Below are 20,693 nucleotides of genomic sequence, written 5' to 3'. Positions count from 1 at the left end.
ATATCAGGACCCAAAGCAGAACCTTTCTTCTGAAGGAAGAAAGGGTTTATTTGGCCTACACTACATTTCACGTTCACCACTGAGGGAAGCCAGGCCAGGAAATCAAGCAGGATCCTGGAGATAGGAACATAAATACCACAGAGGAACACTGCTTTCTAGCCTGCTCCCCATAGCTCATTCAACTACCTTTCTTACATAGCCCAGGCCTACATCCCTAGGTCTATCACTGCCCACAGTGGGCTTGGCATTCATACATCAATTATTAATAGAGAGAGTCTACTGGTGAGTTATGGACCAATGAGAGAGACACTTTCAGGCAAGATGAATGGCACCTGAGATATAATACCCAAGGTCAACTTTTTGCCTCCACATGTACACACACACACATACACACACACACACACACACACACACACACACACACACCCCATACGCACACTTTAATTTAATCCTTAGACTTTAATATAACATTGTACACATTAAACTCAGCTCTCAGAACCCATGAATGGCTCCGTACTGTGGGTATGTTTTGGAAATGACAGGGAGGGTTTTGGATGTGGCAGAAGCTCTGTCCTTTTTGTTCCTGCCCTTTGATATACAGAAACTCACTTACAGAAATTTGCCCTATGGAAATGAACCATCTCATGCCAAAGCCAAATGCGAAAGGTGATTCATCAGAACTGCCTCCAACAGGAAATGGTTCTGATAGCTTAAGTGATGCTGCTCAATTTACTCTATACAAGAAAAGAATGTTCTTTTTACCATTTTGTAAGGTTGAGTGGGAATGTATTATTTATGTAAACATATGCTTGTGATTTATCATAAAATGGGGTGGCTCGTTAGAAAAAAAAGTGTTTTATTGTTCATACATAAAAGAAGAATCAAGGTTAAAAGTGACTGTGGTTTAAACAATAAGGATAGGTAGTAATTTCTGATTAGTTTTGTCTGATGATATTTTCTGTAACAAATAGGCATTATTATGTAGTAGACAGAACTAATAAGCTAGACCTGGTGGCTTAGCCTGCAATGCTAGATATTTAGGAGGCTTTGGGCTACAGAGCTCGAGGCTGGCCTAAATAGTGTGTCAAAACAAAAGTCAGAAAAGAAAAAACATACAAGTATTGGAGGCATGGAGAGATGGCTCAGTTGGCTAAGTGATTGCGACACAAGCATGAAGACTTGAGTTTGGGTCAATGTTGTCGTGACAAAACATTGACCCACAATAACTAAGGGGATCGAAGGGTTTAACTGACAGACAGGCCAGAGTCACTCACTGAGGGAGGCTGAGGGGGGAATCCAGAGTCAAAACCAAAGCCGAGCCCCATGGGAGAATGCGGCTCACTGGCTTGCACTTCTCGGCTTGCTCAACCTGCCTTTCTTGTTTATACAACCCAGACCTACCTGCCCAGGACAGCTCCACCCACAATTAATAAAGTGTTCCACAAATATACATGCAATTCTTTAACTGAGATTCAATCTTCTGAAGAGTTTCAAGTTGACAAAGAAAGAAAGAAAGAAAGAAAGAAAGAAAGAAAGAAAGAAAGAAAGAGAGAAAGGAAAAGAAAAAAATCAACCAAGGAAGATCTCCAGCGTCCACATGAAACACCAGGCATGGCAGTGTGGGAGGCTAACGTCAGTGGGTCCCTGGAGCTTGTACACCTAAGACAACGCCAGGTGCCCTGTCACTGAGATACATCCCCAGTTATTTAAAAATGATATTTTTATTCTCAGAAGGCTTCATACCTGTATGCATTTTATAGTGATCATATCCACCCTCGCTACCTCCCGCCAACTGCCTTTAGTGCCTTTTGTTCCATTTCTTTTCCAAAATTATACCTTCTTTTTAAAAAAAAAAAGTTATAACCCTTTGAGTCCAGTCAGTACTGCCTATACACACATGAGTATGGTGCCATACACTGGGCCTGGATAACCTACCACCAACCACATCCCCAAAAGAGATTGGCTTTCCCTCCCTCAGGAGCCATTAACTGCTAACAGCTCCTCCTCTGACAGGGTTGGGCCCTCAGGGTCCCTAGCCCATCTGCTGGAATTCTGACTGGCTTAGTCTCATGCAGGTTCTGTGCAGGTATCCATAGTCACGTCATGTCTAGAAGTCAGCATTTCACAGCCTGTGGTCTCTTTTTGAAACAGCCAGCCAATAAATATTCATCATCAGGAAACCGCAGCCCTTCGTTCTCTTGACTGGACAGTAGCCCTCAGGTTCTAATACCATCATGGAAAAATCTCTGTAAATTATTTGAAGAGACGAAGAGCTTCAGAACAAGAGTATCTTTCCATTACACTACAACCCAAACACGAGGCCCTGAGTGTCAGCGGTTGCACTTTCACCATTGAAGAAGTTTGAACACTGGGTGCCGTGTGCAAGGCATGTGTGCATTTGTGTGTGACGAATCATAAAGAGCGTACAATTCATGCCTAGGGATGAGTATAGCTCAGTTAGCAGAGTACTTGCTTAGCATCCGTGGCACCCCCAACACGAGGCACAAACTGGGCATGCTGGGGCTTGTGTGTCCTTACAGCTCTCCAGTGGTGGGTGCAGGAGTGAGTATCAGGAGTTCAGGGTCAGCATCGGTGATATAACGAGTTTGAAGTTAGCGTGGGCTCTATGAGACTGTCTCAAAAACCAAAAACAGGAAGGAAAAAAAATAAGAAAAAGAAAATAAAATAGAATTTAGGCTTGCGCTGTGGGTTCTTCAACCTGACAGTGAAAAAAAAAAATACATACCAAGATGTCTAGCATTTCAACACAGACAGGAGGGAAAGGCCACAGAAAGGAAGACATTGAGCAAGAAGCCTGGCAATTCTTGTTTGGGAAACTGGCAGATACGGTACCAGCTCTCAGTGCCTGCACTACCTCCTCCAGAAGTGTTTTAAGTCTGGGCCACTCTACTGTGTAATATGGGGTGGCATTGGTTATGTACCTGCTTCAGCTAATCATCGTCACCCAGACAGGCACCTGGCCCCGCAGTGGCGTATTTGAACTTTTCTCCTGCTTTGGATGAAATTTCCTCAGTTAAGGAACCCCATGACAGCATGGTTGGTATTTTAGACCGCTTATAGGGATGGTAGAAACGGCAGCCATGAAGCACACTTCTCAAGCAAATCAAAAGAACCAAAGGAAACAAAACTCCGCACAAATTCCTTTCCTTTGCCAGGTATGGGTCAGTTTCAAAGCCTCTGCCCCTAAATAGCTTCTACCATGTTCAACACCATCCTGAAGATGACAGAGGCGTTAACAGTCTTCAGACCCATCTAAGAAAGTAGTGAGTGGTGATTACTGCGCAGGCGCCATGTTCACTGCCCAGCCATGTCCTTCACTCCGGCTACCATGAGAAGACTGAGTACGGAAAGCTCCTCAGTATCACTGAAATCACAGCACAAGCATGGTTTTGGCCTGAACTACTGGTAAAGCATTCAGAACGTTTTGTCCGGTGACGACAAGGGAGGTGGGGAAGCAAACATCTGCTTGTAAAACAGCGTGCCAACACGAGCTTGGCATCATTTTTCCAGCTGATGGGATAGAAAGCGTGATTCCTAATGACTTGATCAATGGAGACATTCATTATCTTACGATATAAAAAGAGCTCACAAAGCTCTGGGGCTGGGTGATTCAGAAACTCAGTGACATTCTCCAAGGCCTCGGCCTGCTTTGCCAACATTAGCTCGTGGGCCCACCCTCCTCCCAGAAGTGCATTTGCATGGATCAGTATCCAAAAGTAAGCAAAAAGCTACCACCACCTCTTTTAGAATGGCATCGGGCAGGTTGGAAAGAGGCTCAAGAACCATGCTCAGTGTAAGAGCATCAGACCTCACCAACTAGGGAGCCACACCCTAGCATTTAAACTGTGCGAGACCTTCAGATTTATCAGCAACGGGAGATGTTTTTTAATTCTTTAATCTACATTTTACAGTCCAGATTTTATTCCCCTCCACCCTCCAACTGTTCCACATTCCACACCTCCTCCCCACCATCTCCAAGAGGTTGTCCCTACCCCCACACCACCAAACCTCCCTACTCCCTGGGCCCCCAAATCTCTCGAGGGTTAGGTGCATCTTCTCTGACTGAATCCAGACCCGGCAGTCCTCTGCTGTATATGTGTTGGGGGGGGGGTGGTCACATCTCAGCTGGTGTATGCTGCCTGGTTGGTGGTTCAGTGTCTGAGAGATCCTGGGGGTCCAGGTCAGTTGAGACTGCTTGTCCTCCTACAGGGTCGTCCTCCTCCTCAACTTCTTCCAGCTTTTCCCTAATTCAAGCACAAGGGACACCAGTTTCTGTCCATTGGTTGGGTGTAAATATCTGCATCTGACTCTTTAAGCTGCTTGTTGGGTCTTTCAGAGGGCAGTCATGATAGGCCTCTGTTTATAAGCACATCATAGCATCAGTAATAGTGTCAGGCCTTGGAGTCTCCCCCTGAGCTGGATCTCAATTTGGACCTGTCACTGGACCTCCTTTTCCTCAGGTTCTTCTCTATTTTTGTTCATGCAGTTCTTTTAGACAAGAACAATTCTGGGTCAGAGTTTTTGACTGTGGGATGGCAACACCATCTCTCTGCTTGATGCCGTGTCTTTCTACTGGAGGTGGGCTCTACAAGTTCCCTCTCCCCACTGTAGGGTATTTCATCTAAGATTCCCTCCCTTTGAATTCTGAGAGTATCTCACCTTCTAGGTCTCTGGTACATTCTAGCGGGTACCCCCCCCCATCTCCTACCTCCTGAGGTAGCCTGTTTCAATTCTTTCTGCTAGCCCTCGGGGCTTCAGTCCTGTTCACAACTCCCCCCCACACACACACATACACTACCTAATCACGTTCCCCTCTTCCCCTCCCTGTCACCTTTCCCACTCAGATCCCTCCCTCCCTCCCTCTCCCTTCCCTAGCCTTCTTGAGTTCTGTGGATTGTATACTGGGAATTCTGTACTTTTTTTTTGGCTAATATCCACTTATTAGTGATTACATACCATGCATTTCCTTTTAGGTCTGAGTTACCTCAGTCAGGATGACATTTTCTAGTTCCATCCATTTACCTGCAAAACTTAGGATGTCCTCATTCTTAATGGCTGAGTAGTTTTCCATTGTATAAATGAACCACATTTTCTGTATTCATTCTTCTGTTGTGGGACATCTAGGATGTTTCCAACTCCTGGCTATCACAGATAAGGCAGCTATGAACACAGCAGAACATGTGCCTCTGTTCTACTGTCCATGTGCACGGTGGGACATTTTTAGGGTATATGCCCAAGAGTGGTACAGCTGGGTCTTCAGGAAGATCTATTTCCAATTTTCTGAGGAGCTTCCAGATTCTTTTTGGAGTTAATTAAGGGTTGTCTGCAGTTGGTGAAGTTAATAGATGACAAAGGAAATGAAAGGCTAGTGTAGAATACTCACATCACGCAAGCCCTCCATGAATGGATCGTTACTGCAGCAAAGGCTCCAGATGCTCTGGCTCCCAAAGGAGATTCTATCATGGCACACAGAAGGAGTTTCCGAGGGCCCACTGATGTATATTCATACAAAACAGAACCACTCACATGGGTAAGCACATGCCGGAGTAGGGGCCTCTCCATCTAAAAGCAAACATCCAGAATGCCCAGAGAAAAGAGAAAAGCCTCCTCAGTAGGGTGAAGAATCACTCAAAATGAGCAGCTGGTAGCAGTGAAAGTGATGGAGATGTTTGGAGCACCGCGTGTGGGTGAAGTATGCACTGGTTTGGTCCTCAGCAATAAGTCTTCTATGGAAGGCTCTCTTCTTGTTCCAGATGCATAGCAGCATGAAGGCCAGTGGTATCCCTGAGTGCCTTCCTACTCAGGTTCCTGGGAAATGATCATTTCCACATTCAAAATCAGCCCCTTTGATAACTATTCCCTGCCTTTGGCCAGTAAAATGATCCCTTTGCCCCCTAAAGTTCCTGCACATGGGCTCTGCTCCTCCCTCATGGGTGATGCTTGCCTCCCAGCATTGCCTTAGACTGGCTCAGGTGTGTGATTAGGTATACCACACAGGAGCCAATGTGGTACCTTTGTAGATCTCTCTAGCATGTTTAGATTGCTTATAAAATATATATGAATGACATTTCTACCTCAGAATAGCCACAATAATGCATATAGGGAAAGTGAAAGACAGATGTCTATTTCCTTGGTATCCATAACTTATTAGAACCTTCTGGATAGGGGCTAGGGGAGTTTTCTAAGGCCCCATGTGTATATGTTTCACAGGTGTGCTGTATACTTAAGGTCATGTACTTAAAATATTCTAATATGGGGGTTGGGGATTTAGCTCAGTGGTAGAGTGCTTGCCTAGCAAGCGCAAGACCCTGGGTTCGGTCCTCAGCTCCGGAAAAAAAATATTCTAATATGATTCCCAGTGGAATTTCTTGATTTTAAGCTGCCTACAGAGCCACTGTGTCTCCGTAAATTAGTGGTGTGAAAGGCTTTGGGGCATGTATAGCAATGCAATCTGGCAATGGATCAGTTCATTGAGGTGTGGCTTTGGTCCTGGTGAAAGTAATAGCGTCGTTACTCTTTTGCAAACAGATTTTAGAGTATGTTTCTGTATGTAGCCTTGCGCCTAAGTACAGGGTTTGCATCCATTGCACTGTTCCCTGCCCACTCTTCAGCCCTCATCTGGCTTCCCAAGGACCTAGCTATTTCTACCTTGGTGGGTAAGTCATTTACCTCTCTGTGCCTCAGTTTACTTGTAGTTTATTGCCAGACTGGGCTCCATGACAGAACCTATCATAGTTGTTCTCAGAACCTTGCATCAATCCTAGTCTATAACAAGGACCCAATAATTGGAGAGCAAAGCCATGAGTGGGACAGTTCATGGTAGGAGTGGTGGCAGCTGGCTGCTTGTTGCACAGGAATCTGGAAAGCATCATTCATATTTTAAATCTCTCTTACTTTACAAATTATCAGAAGCAACTTGAAATAACTATTAAAAGATGTAAAGTAGGGACCCAAAATTAAAATATTAAAAAAATACCTAGTGCTTCCGATTCATAGTTTTTAATCATTTGCATGATGGCCCCAAGTGATTTTGAACTATGTATGGGTAAAGAAATGTTACTCAAATACTTTTACTAATACAGGGACTTGGGCTGAAGAGATGGATCAGTGAATAACAGCACTTGTTGCTCTTTCAAAGGACCCAAGTTTGTTCTTAGTACATATACGGTAGCTTACTACCATCTTGCATCTCTGTTTCTAGAGTATCCAATATACTCTACTATCCTCTAAGTGCACTAGGCACTCATATGATGCAAATACATACATGCAGGCTAAACACTCATATAAATCTCAAAAAGTTATGTATATACTTACTAACTTTTATTTCTAAACCACATGGGTGAAATACTCCAATGTTAGTTGATTCATACATTTATTTTACTTTAAACCAGGGCTGTTCAAACATAGCCCAGGATAGCTATAAATCTGGTGCAGCACAGAATAATAAATATATTTAAAAACTTTATGAGACTTTTTGAAAGTTTTTATGTTTGTAATTTGATTGTGTGGTTCTTCAATATGAGCTTAGTAGATGATGGGTTGTGACAAAGTGTCAAAGGTTGGAGTTTAAGATGTAAATGAATTTCTTCTCACTCTCACTCTCTGTCTCTTAATTTTGTCTCTGTCTCTGTGTGTGTCTATGACTTTGACTCTCTCTTTCTGTGTCTGTGTATGTGTGTGTGTGTGCATGTATATGCATGTGTGTGTGTGCATGTGTGAGATGTGAGACACCATGTAGATTTTAGAGTATGTCCACACAGTCTTTGCTTCTTTTCTCTAAAAGTGCACATGACTCTCCTTCTCCCCAGGGTGGGCTGCTCTTATTACTTGCTTATAACAAATAGGATGTGGCAGAAATTTGTCTTGTTTGTCTTTTGAAATAACATTATTAAAGACAATGTGGCTTTTTCATCACCATTCTCCAACCCCGCCCACACACACACCATACACACATACCATACACATGCATAATCCACACATACACACTCATACATACCATACACACACATACACAATACACATACCATACACATACACACACAATACATGCACACATAATCCACACACATTCATACTATACACACACATTATACACCCAGCACACACATACCTTACATGTACACCATTCACACACACACACACACACACACACACACACACACACACACACACACACTACTGTTAAAATATTCCTTTAATTTGAACTACTCTAAAAACCAGTGAACATACTCATCTTTTGGTCTTGGCATTGAACACTTGAAAAAGAGATGGTTCAAGTCTTTGCCCTTCTTTCATGCTGGGCTCTTTGCCCTTTACTTGGTTGGTAGATAGGAGAATATATTTCGCCTACTGTGAGGCATTTTGTGCTATCTTCTTTCCACATTTACCCTTTCCTCTTACTGCTCTGGCTGTTAACTTATCTCCTATCTCCAGCCCTCTGTGGTCATCAACAATGCTATGATATATATATATATATATATATATATATATATATATATATATATATATATATATATATATATATATATATATATATCTTTGCCCAGAGTTTGTGAGTACATTAGACATTCTCATCAAAATGGGAGTTCTGGGCCTTAGAGTATGGGCATATTCATTTTCCCCGAGGAGAGACAAAACATCAACAATTTCTGGTTCTCCTGGAAACTGACGATGCTTCTCATTCTTTCTCCTGCACAAATCGCCAGCACTTGGTATCATTCACAGAATAACTTTAGCCCTACACTGTCTCACTTGGTCTATAAATAATTCTGGAATGTAGAAGCTAGAAAGGACCAACATTTTTCTAGTGCTTTACAATTTGCAAAGCACTTCCATTTGTATTTTGTCTCATTTATGCTCAAATCTTGTCACTCATTGCCTTGTGAGATGCACTCAATCAAAATCCAATGTACTTCATTCTTTGATTCTAAAGAAATGCTTAACACTTGTATGCTAATATAGGCATCCAGTCCTCACTGAGTATCCACAAAAACCATTCCCAAATCTTGTCCACATATGGTTCGGAGTGGACACGTATGTGATGGTTAAGTATGATTATCAGTTTGATGGGATTTGGTATAACCGTGGAAGCAAACCTTTGGGCGCATGTGTGCAGTATGTGATTTTTCTACTTGGGCTGGGAAGACTCACTCTGAATTTAGACAGCACCATGGACTGGAGTTCCAGACAAAGAAGTAAGAAAGCCGAGCCCCGGCATAAATCACTGCTACCTGACTCTCGGGCATATGTGGTCAGCTGACCCAAGCTGCCACCGCCATGACTTCTCCACCATGATGGACTGTACCCTCCACCTGGGAACCAGAACATGTTCTTCCTTTCTGCCTTTCTTTTTTTCTTTTTCTTTTTTATTTTTTCCACGTTTATTTATTTACTCTCCATTAGTTTAAATCTGGGATGGGTACAGCATCACCCAGGTTCTGTGTACAATTCCCTTTGCAGGAAGGTTGCTTTGGAATTTTGCACAAATTATGTCATTGTTTCCCACAACTTGGAAACAACTTGGGCCCAACTTACTTTTCCCCAGATCACTCCAGTTTTGCTTCTAGGAATCACTGTATAGTTGTTTTTTGTTTGTTTGTTTGTTTCGTTTTGTTTTGTTTTGTTTTTTGCTTTATACACATAAACACATCTCTTGCCTAAGTGGAACTCCGTTTCATCTTAGATATAAGCACCTTCAATTTTAAGAAGAGCTGTGTGTTCTCTTCAGGTCTGGAGACTTCACTTGTAGCCAGCAAAGGTGGCCTTGCACCACAGCCTTCCAGACATACTTGCTGATTTTAGAAGTACTGTTCCAACCAGGCCTCCACAGGCACCAAGATGGTGGAAAGAGTTGCTTTTGTCAGAAAGTATGGCATCAACTAGGAAGGTAATAAAAACATGACTGATGGATGAAGTCAAAGATTACTCTGTTATTGGGATCGAGGGAGAATCAGGTTCTGTTCTTCCCTCAATAGACTCTACTTTCCCCACAGCCATTCACATAGGGACTTAGACGGTAGCTGACAAGAGATAACAACAAGGTATATAGCATGGAGGTTGTCAGTCATAGGTCATTTAAGGAAACATTCTTTCTTTTCTCCTAAACACTGCTACTCTCCTTATTTTTCCTCAGCCAATGTATTTGGAAGGGTTGGGGATAAAGAGCACAGCCAAACATCAGTCGGCCAATCCCACCCATGGGGGCTCAGCCATGAGCTGTTGATTTTTCTGGAGCCCTGTGACTGCATCACGTATGTCAGCAATCTGTCATCCTAATGATCTCATTTTACCGGTAATGAGTTATGACTCCATCCCACGGCAAGGCAAATGGCATCTGTCCTCCATCCCAAGTGAGCTTGTGTTTTTGGAAAGAATACCAACTTCATCAATAACTTAGGAAATATAAAATTGTGTTCTCTGGGCACCGCCATCTCTTTATGTAATCTTCATGGTCTGTCATTTTGGCTAATGTTTTCTAGATTTAGTTTCCTCTTCTTACAAAATGTTTGTACCTGTCTGCTTGAATAATAACTTCTAGGTTTCCATATCATTAGCAAATTGGGCTTTATTGATATAAGAGATAGATTGCAGTTGTATTTATTTTCTGGGTTTCATTGCAGGGTATATGTGTGTGGGGTGGGGATGTTGTACAGCAAGAGTATGGAGCCCATAGGACAACCTCAAGCGTTGTTCCTCAGGCATCTTCTGCTGTATGTTTTAGACAGGGCTTCTCCTGAGCCTAACCAGTTGGACCAGGCTAGCTAGCCAATGAGCTTTCAGGGATTCTCCTGTCTCTGCCCCCATTGCAGAGCAAGAGCACTGGGGTTATGAGTGTGTGACACCATACTTTTACATGGATTCTGGGAATCCCAACTTGGGTCCTTACACTTACATAAGTGATCTACTTATTAAGCCATCTCCTCAGCCTAAGAAATCTAATTTTCATGAAAATGACATAAGCTCATTTGGTCAGGGAAAGGAAAGGCATTTGGTCAAGGTCGTGGGGTAGTTCCAAGATTTAATCCTGAACTCAGAACTCAAAATATGGTGTTTCTCCTACTACACCGCATGGCACCATTTCTTTATTTCTGTCACTAACTTTCAGGCATAAGAATATTTGATTCATCACTTAATATTTTATAACTAATTTAGATTGTACTATACTATCTATGTCTTTGAATCCCCAGCACAAGAGACCAAGCCAACATTCCGGGTGACATTCTCTCCCATGGCACTGAGATGCAGAGTGGATGCTGTTCAGCACTCCCTTACATCATGGTTGAGGGTGGAGAATCTCTACTCTCCCCCACTCCATGACACTTTTATCTCGTCTCCCCTGTCTCAGCACACCCAAGACTTTGATTCCCAACTTCACAGCTTTGGACTTACAGCAACTTTATGCTTCTGACTATTTGTGTGAAGATACCCTCCATTTTCAGTTTCAACATCTCAAACTTCTGATAGAAATGAGGTTGTCAGAGCAGCCTTGGCTCAATTTCACAATTTCTACCAAAATATCGATGAGTCAATCAAGATAAGGAGTCTGAGGACAAATACTAAGATGTCATAAAAGTGTCATTGTAACAAGTGTGCTTTCTTAAATCCACTCTTCCAGAACCCCGTGCTTTCATAATCGTTGTCCCCCTACTAGGAAAGCAGCCAAGTTCCTCCCCCTCTTCACCCTCCATCTGTCTAGAAAATGCCTAGAGTTGAATTTTAATGATGAAAAGCAATCCCGTGCGATAGTCACCATCTATTTCCCGATTCCATGGCAACATGTATGCTCATGCATTCACTCACGTACTGACTCGTTCATCTAGCAAATACACCCAGGGCCTTTCATATTCAGGCACTACTCTAGGTGCTAGGAGATACCCATAAAGCAACAGATACAAATTCCTGTGATGGGAAAGGCCACATTTCAACTAGGATTGGCAGCCACCAAAGATAACATGTAGATGGAATCTAGGCCTTTAGATAAAGAGAGATGTCATAAGGAAGATTAGGACAGCAGTGGGTAAGCAAAAGGCTTTCTGTTTGAAATGATAGAGTTCAGGAAACAACAATCTGTCATTTCAACAAAAGAGCAAAAGAATAGAAGACTTACTAGATGGCAGAGGGACAGACGGACATTACTTAAGTCAGGAGATCAGATAGCTGGAATGAAGGGAGTGAGCAAGATGGAGATTGGAAATAAGAACACTGAGGGTTCCTGGATGGGGTCGTGAGATTCAGAATTATTTAGGAGCCAATGAGCTAGAACATGAAATGCGGGAGGAGATAACTCTGGGAACGGTATATGCTTCTAAGACAGTCTTCTCTATTGTCTTTATTTTTTATATGTAAGTCTATCTTCATATTAGGCTCTCCTCTGTTCTGTCTCCTGCACATGTGAGGGTGTGTACAGGTCCATATATAGGGGGATGCACATGCACCACACTTACACATATGTATGGAAGCCAGAGAACAACCCCAGGTCTTGCTCCTCAGCTTCTATTGCATGTGTGATGATAAGAGTCGATCACTGGCCTGGGACCACCAGATAGACTATGCTTGCTAGCTAGGAACCCCCAAGGATACTTGTTGTGCTGGTTCGAATTATAATAGCCCCCATAGCTCCCATATTTGAATGTTTGGTTTCCAGTTGGAAGAACTATTTGAGAAGGATTAGGAACTATTTGTTGGAAGAGGTGTGTCACTAGGGATGGGCATTGAGGTTTTAAAACCCTATTCCTGGCCCAGGCTCTCTGCTTCTGCCTCTGTCTGTCTGTCTGTCTGTCTGTCTGTCTGTCTGTCTTTGTCTCTGTCTCTCTCTGTGTCTCTGTCACTTACATGGAACAAAGCACTGGGATTAGTTGCATCTTTTCTGTGTTCTTTAAAATTGGCTGTATTGTAGAGCCTTTATTTAAGCTTTCTGAGTCAATGTAAATGTACTATCACATTCTCTCTGGCTTACCTATGAAGATGTTCAATTAATCACAGTGGTTTTGTTTTCTACTGATTCCAAGTGAAGTCTTCATGCTGTCCCCATTCTAGTCAACTAAATGGCAGGGACATGTGACAATAAATGTGCCTGCTATCCTTCCACTGGGATTCAGATTGCGGAAGCGTAGAGACTGCATCATTAGCATCATCGTTTCAAATGTAGGACCCTGCTTTCATCCTAGACGATCAAGATTAGAATGGTTAGTCTTGAGAGTCAACTTGTCTAGACTTGAGAATCATCGAGTAAAGAGATTACTAGTAATCTCACCTAGGAGATTAGTAAAGCATGTTTGTAACACCTTTTCCAGAAATAATTGTATCATGAGAGTTCAGATATAATGTATGTGCTCTCCATTGATAGTCCATGATATGATATACATATATTCATAATACATCATTACTTCAAGTTGGTTGAAAGTAGCAGATGGGGAGTCACAGGAGGATGTAGATTGCTTGGTGCCTACATCTTGCCTTAGGCACTTCTTACATTCGCTTTCTCTACTTCCTGGCTGCCACAGTGGAATGTTCAGACACAAAGAGGATCTATATCACACCCCTCACCATGGCCCAAGGACCATCTTTGGAGAGGAGTAGGAAAGACTGTAAGAGGTAGAGGTTAGGGAGGACAAGGGTGAAACATCCTGGGTACCACAGGACTGCCATCATGAACTAACTCATAGCAGCCAGCACAAGATCTATGCAGGATCAAGCCAGTTATGCTCAGACATGATGTAGGACATGACAACATGATGTGTGGTTCATGAGGTTCCACCCCTAACCGAGGAGTTTTCTTTAGAGGTGTTGCTCCAGGTAGACCAATCATGTCCTAATGAGTGGTCCCACGCCTGGAAATATATGGACAGTGAAATCTGAGGCAGTGAGTTAGTTAAAAATAAATGGAGGTTAGGAAAGTGGGAATGGATCTAGAAGGAGTTGAAGGGGGCTTAATGAAAGGGTACGATAAAAAATGCATGAAATTTTCAAAGAATCAATAAATATAAAAATTGAACAGGAAACCCTTCTGCAGCCAAGTTCCTATCTTTTACATTCTCTACATCTTTTGCAAGGACTTGCCAAACTTGTAATTCAACTTGCTTTTGCTTTCTTTAACCAACCCAAAGAAGCCATAAGATGTACATTTTTGAAAGTCACTCAAAACTTTTGTGACCTTCATTAGTGACAGGAATGAGTAGCTAGCTTTTTGAGTTTGGCATCTGTTAGTCTCATGGGGACAACGCTGTGGCTTTTGTAACACCAATTACTCTGGCTAACAATACCCATTAATCAGCCCTCCTTCCTTGAGACTACAGAAGGTGTCTGTTGACCTCTGCGGCAGGCGGCACAGTCATTGTCATGCTTTGGAGTTTTTCTCCCCCCACAATAATCTTTTTATTAATTGCTTGGGAATTTCATATAATGTACTCTAATCATATGCTCTTCCTATTCCTCCCTCTCCCACCCTTATTCTCCCCAACCTCCAAAAGAAACAAAGCAAAACTAAACTACCAAGTTGCCCATATACTCATTGGAGCATGGTCAAACTGTCATGTTTTATGTGTCTAATTCCTAACAAAATCAGGTGTGTTAGAGTCTCCTCTCATCTTCTAACAGCATGCTATTTTTATTGAGTCTTTGCCCTTTTTTTTTCTTAAAGTAGGGAAATGACTATTGAAGACAAATAGCCTGAACTCGTATTTTGGATCTATAATAGATTATATTTCTTCAGCATAGTAGTCAAGTGGGCTACCTGTTGTGAGAGAGTGCTGTATGGTGAAAGACCCAGCATAAATTATGATCAGAAAATCACAGCCACTCTCCTCGCAGGCACCATGATGTTCTAGCCATCACTGGAGCAGATTCCAGCTCAGTGCAATGGTTCCTAGACCATGTCCTGGTTCTCAGTCTCTTTCCCTGAGAGAGCCTTTGAAATTTCAGCCAGCTGTTCTCTAGTAAGCTTGTGGATTGATCAAATTTAAGGAAATATTAAGAATTAAATACAAGTTATTTATTTTCTGGGCAGGTTATTTTTTTCTTCGAACATTAGTAATCTATAGAGACACTTAAGACCAGATTTCAGGAGCTTGTATGAGGTAAAGCCCTTGGTAGTATATCCAGAAGAGCATAAGAAATACAATCAAGAACAGTTAACCAAAAGCAGTCTAAGAAAACAGCACCATAGCAACAAAATAACAGGAATTAATAAGCATCATTCAATACTTATCAATTTTTACAATCTTAATTCTCCAACAAAAGGACGAGGATTAACACATAGTATTAGAACACAAGAACCATATTTTTGCTGCCTTCAAAAACTACATCTCACATCAAGGATAGCCACCTTCTTAGGGTAGCTGTATAGGAAGTGATCAGCACATCTTTTAACACTTACCAGAGAAACTCTCCCTTGTGGCACAACACTCCTTTTCCCATGTCCTTTTATGTGGGCTTCTGCCTGAAGGTGTTACTCGGATTTAGAGTAGATCTTCTAACCTCAAATGATCCAGATTTAAAGTAGGTCTCCCACCTCAGATAATTCAACCAAGAAAAATCCCTTACAGGTGTTCCTGCTGTTTGTTTGTTTTTACTTCCAAATGTAGTTAAACTGGCGACAAATCTGGTCATTGTACATCTCTTCTATTAGATCTCCATAGCATCACAACAATATCAGTGCAACTTCAATCCTACTTGAACTAGAAGGAAAACTGAGCACTGGGAAAGCGTGGCAGGGTTGACAGGTAAATTCTCTGGCCTTCCCCAAACTTTCCAGGGAATGAGAAAGCAGTAAGGGCCCTCATTTTATGAAATCCAAAAATAAAACTGGACAATAATCTCATTTGTGAACATAGATGTAAAAACTGTTAAACATAAGGAAGTTGCATTTGGTTCTATCAAATGCACAGTACAAAATATCTGGGTTATCCCAGTTGTGCATGGATAATTCGGCATTGGAATATCTATGAATATGATCTACTATAGCAATAGGCTTAAGGGAAAATGATAGTATTATTTCAGTGACAACAAAAAGTGTGGTAGTTCCCAGAAGATAGATCCTCATCCTGATTCCTAAACATGTAGCTTTTCCCTTATTTTCTATACATACATATACAAAACCTACTGGGTCCAATTAGTATTGTCCATGTGTGCATGTATTTAGGGCTGACCACTTAGAATTTAGAAATCTAACAAGGGATTCACTCATCTCTGGAGAAAACTGATTGTCCCTCCATCAGCAGCCATAGACTACCTTATGTAGGGAGTGGGACCTTGTGGAAATTTCTCCATCCATGTTGGCATGTTGACTGGTGTGGTTATGCGTGTCTTATACAAACCACCATATTTTGGGAGGTCATGGGTCCAACAGTCATCCTGGTGATCTGGTTCTTACAATCTTTTCATCCCTTCTTCCTCAATACTCCTGAGCCATAGGTGATGTAGGAATGATGTTGTAGGCATTGAGTTGAGGCAAGGCCCCCCATAGTTGTTTGTTCTTTGCATTTTGACTGGTAGAATATCTGTATAATAGTTTCCATCTTCTGGGGAAGAAACAAAGTTTGTTTATTTATTTATTTATTTGCTGTATATGAGTGCTCTGCCTGCATGTACACCTGCATGCCCAAAGAGGGCATCAAAATTCGTAGATGGTTGTAAGCCACCATGTCGTTGCTGGGAATTGAGCTCAGGACCCCTAGAAGAGCAGCTGGTGCTTTTAACTGCTGAGCCACCTCTTCAGCCCCAGAAGCAACGTTCTTTAAGAAGGCTTTAAGCTGCACTCATCTAGGGGTATAAGTGTAAATACTGAGGGGACTGCAGTGATGCCTCAGTAGTTAAGGATACTTGCCAATCTTCCAGAGGACCCAGATCTAATTCCCAGCACAAACAATGATTCTCATTATTGTCTGTATCTCCAGTTCCAGGTACAAAAGAATTCCACAGACATACATGCAGGTAAAACATTCACATATATCAAAAAAATCTTCAAAATTAAAAATTAGTGATAATGCAGTTAGGAACCATGCTAATTTAGCAATGACAGTAGTATGTTTTCTTCTAGGGTCTATAGCTTCTTCAGCCACAGGTGGTTCTTGCTAGTTTAAAAGTATGATTTTTTTTAACCAGGCATGAATTTCTTCCTTTTTAACAGATCTTCCATCTAATTAGATGACTGTTGGTTAACCCCGTAATATAGGTGCCCCTATTACACCTTCTGGGTTATTTGCTGGATGGTTGCTGTAACTCACGGGCTTTACAGCATGGTAGGACAGTTGATTACCCTTGTCACTTGGTAGCTTGCATAGAACTTTTGCATACTATCATCAGAGGGCTTTCAGGCCAGTACCAGCTTGGTTCTTTCAAGTCCTGTGACCAGCGTGACATCTCAGTCATAAATATATATGCACCAATCTCTGATGTATCCAATTTCATAAAAAACATTGTCCTGGGGTCAGGTGAAGGAAGAATGGAGAGGGAGAATACTGGGAGAGACAACTGGAATTGTGGGATAGGGATGAGCTAGAAACCTAGTGGAATGGAAACTCCTAGGAATCTATGAGGGTGACCCTAGCTAAGACTCCTAGCAATGAAGGCTACAGAGCCTGAACTGGCTGTTCCCTGTAACCAGACAAGACTTTCAGTGGAGGCTATTTCAGTGGAGTTAATTCGGATTAACCCCAATTTTGTAATAGCAGGTAATTTAAATACTCAACTTTTGAAAGTTGAGAGATCATCTGAGTCAAAAATGAAAATAAATAGAGAAATGTAGGAATCAAACTACTTTATACACTCAATAGACCTAACATATGTCTACAAAATATTCCATTCAAATGGCAACAAATGTGCATCTAGTCAGCAGCCCACTGTGTGATGAAACAAAATCAACCTGGGAAGGAAGGACTTGTCTGGCTTATACATCCCAAGTCACAGCACATTGATGGAGGCCAAGGCAGGAATGAGAACTAAGCAAGAATCCCAGAGGCAGGAGTTGGTGCAAGGGCCACGTAGGAGTGCCACTCACTGGTTTGCTCAGCCTGCTCTCTTATAGTCCCCAGGACCACCCACACAGGAGTGGCATCACTCACCCTGGGCTTGGCCCTCCCCTGTCAATCACTCATTAAGAAAATGCCCTATTGACTTTCTCATCTTATAAAGGCAGTTTTTCAATTAAGGGTCCCTCATCTCAGATGACTCTAACTTGTGTCAAATTGATACGTATAGTAACAGGTCCATGGACCCTTGGCCAAATTAACCAGAAGAAAGAAAGAGGAAATTAATAAAATTAGAGATGAACATGGAAGCATTACAAAGAAATTCAGAAAAACATAAGGAAGCACTTTAAAAACCTATACTCCAATAATCTGGAAAGTTTAAAAGAAATAAATGAAGTTCTAGATACATCTAAATCACTAGAGTTAAACCAAGGAAAGATCAACAACTTTACAGACCCATAACAAACAAAAGACTGAAACAGCAATAGACATTTGACTACCAACGTCCAGGCCCACATATATTCACAGCATAAGGGCAGCTCAGGGGAAGGACCCACAGCAGGACTCAGCAGGAGACGGTGTGTGTGTGTGTGTGTGTGTGTGTGTGTGTGCGCGCTAACTGGGCCTCAGTATAGAAGGGCAGAGCCTGGAGCAGACTCACCACTCCCAGCCGAACCTGCGGGCAAACCCTTATCCTATTCTAAAGCATGAGTTGCTACTTACAAGGTTTAATTACATTCTGAATTCTTACAAGCTCTTAATACAACAGGTCCCCCATGTTAATGACAAAGGTCTTACAAATGCACTTCAGGTGGCAACAGAGACCCTAGAGAAGGAATAGCTATTAAATCTGGAGTTATAAGGATATCTTGTTCTTTTAAAATATTGAAGAAAATAAAATTAAAATCGATACCATCTTAAGAAATACAAGTCGAGCCACTGAATATAAATTAGAAGTAGTTACTAATTAAACAATTTGTATGTAGTGATGGATTCATTTCATCTTCTAAGGGATACGGATGGTTTTCTGGTTGCATGGAAACACAGTGGATGGGGATGAATTTTTTTTTTTATTGAAATGAAAACTCAGGCAAGAGCAGAGATCAAACACTTCAGTTCTCCAAAGAAATAAGCAGGGGATACAAGGCGTATGGGATGATGTCCTAAAACTTTAACTAAAGAGGAGGAGGAGGAAGAGGAGGAGGGGGGAGGAGGAGGAGAAGGGAGAAGAGGAGGAGGAAGAGGAGGAGGAGGAGGGGGAAAAAGAAGGAAAGGAAGAGGAAAAAGAAGAAAAAATGTTTTAGTCATTTTCATTAATATTTTAAAGACTTCCTTAATTAAAATTCACCAAATGTTTCAAAGAATTGTCTTTCTGGTTTCTGTCAACATGGTTCAGTTCAGTTCCATGAGTGGTTCGTTGGAAGCTCTTCTCATGAGAAGCATTGCTTCAGGTTGTGTGACGGTAAAAATAAATAAACAACAAACGAACGTCTCCCTTTGGCACGCTAACAATTAGAATCACTACCACTCTCACTGCTCTAGTGGGCATCTTTCGTGTGCCAGCGACTCTGCTGGAAACTTCGCATAATTAGAAGGAAAGGAAATATGTGTGCGAGAAGCCAGGGACAGAAGAGCATAATAGAATACTTAAGCAGCTCATTAAGACAGAAGAGCCAAAATGGAGAAATGTTTGGAGAAGGGAATTTTAAACGCTGGGTTGTTCAAAGGCAGAGCTGTTCTTAATGAGTGCAAGGTGGTTAGCATGTATGAGTTGGCTGCTGCTGATGTAACAAACCTTTGGCATTACAACGTGATGTTGTATTATAGAAAGTTCACAGTGCCAGGGAGCTGGAGAGATGGCTCAAATGGTAAAGGGCTTGTCCTGCAGTCATGAGGACTTGTGTTCAATCCCCAAAGGCCACATAGGAACAATCAGGTGTGGTGGTGCATGCTTATAATCCTCTAGTATTGGAGAAGGTGAAGATGGGCAGACTCACTGGCAGACTCAATAGTCTTACCTATTTAATAAGTCCCAAGCTGTTAAGAAACCATGTCTCAGCAAATAAATGATGACCAGCATAGCATTCCAGCATCAGAAACCACATGGGAAGTTGTCCTCTGACCTGTGCATATGTGTATGTACAGTTTCACATACTTGTACACACAGAGAGAGAAATAGACACACACACACACACACAGAGAGAGAGAGAGAGAGAGAGAGAGAGAGAGACCGAGACACCAAGACGCCGAGACACCGAGACACCGAGACACAGAGACACAGAGACACAGAGACACAGAGACACAGAGACACAGAGACAGAGACAGAGACAGAGAGGGAGGGGAGGAGAGTGCACACACTGATCAGCTGTCATCCTGACCCCTACCAGAACTTAATGCTTACTGCTAGAATGACTTGCCTCTGTTGACATTATACAGGATTGCCTGCCAATGGGTGAGATTCCAGCAGGCACACAGGGTCTCCAGTAGATTGCTAGTACTGACAGAGATAGGTAACGGGCAGGACATTCGCTGTCTATCAGAAGTTGCAGGTGCTCTACACTGGAAGGCTAGGAATGTGCAGGCTTGGAAAACAGCTGTTTGAGACAAGATGGGCTGTTAAAGAGTTCAGCATTGGGATTGGGTTTCTAGAGTACTAGCTCTAGAAACCTCCTCAAAGGTCAACAGTACTTCTTAGGCTATTAGAAA

Source organism: Rattus norvegicus, chromosome 1 (genome assembly GCF_036323735.1).
Source record: "Rattus norvegicus strain BN/NHsdMcwi chromosome 1, GRCr8, whole genome shotgun sequence".
In the NCBI taxonomy this organism is placed as follows: Eukaryota; Metazoa; Chordata; class Mammalia; order Rodentia; family Muridae; genus Rattus; species Rattus norvegicus.
Note: the sequence above shows the minus strand (reverse complement) of the source record.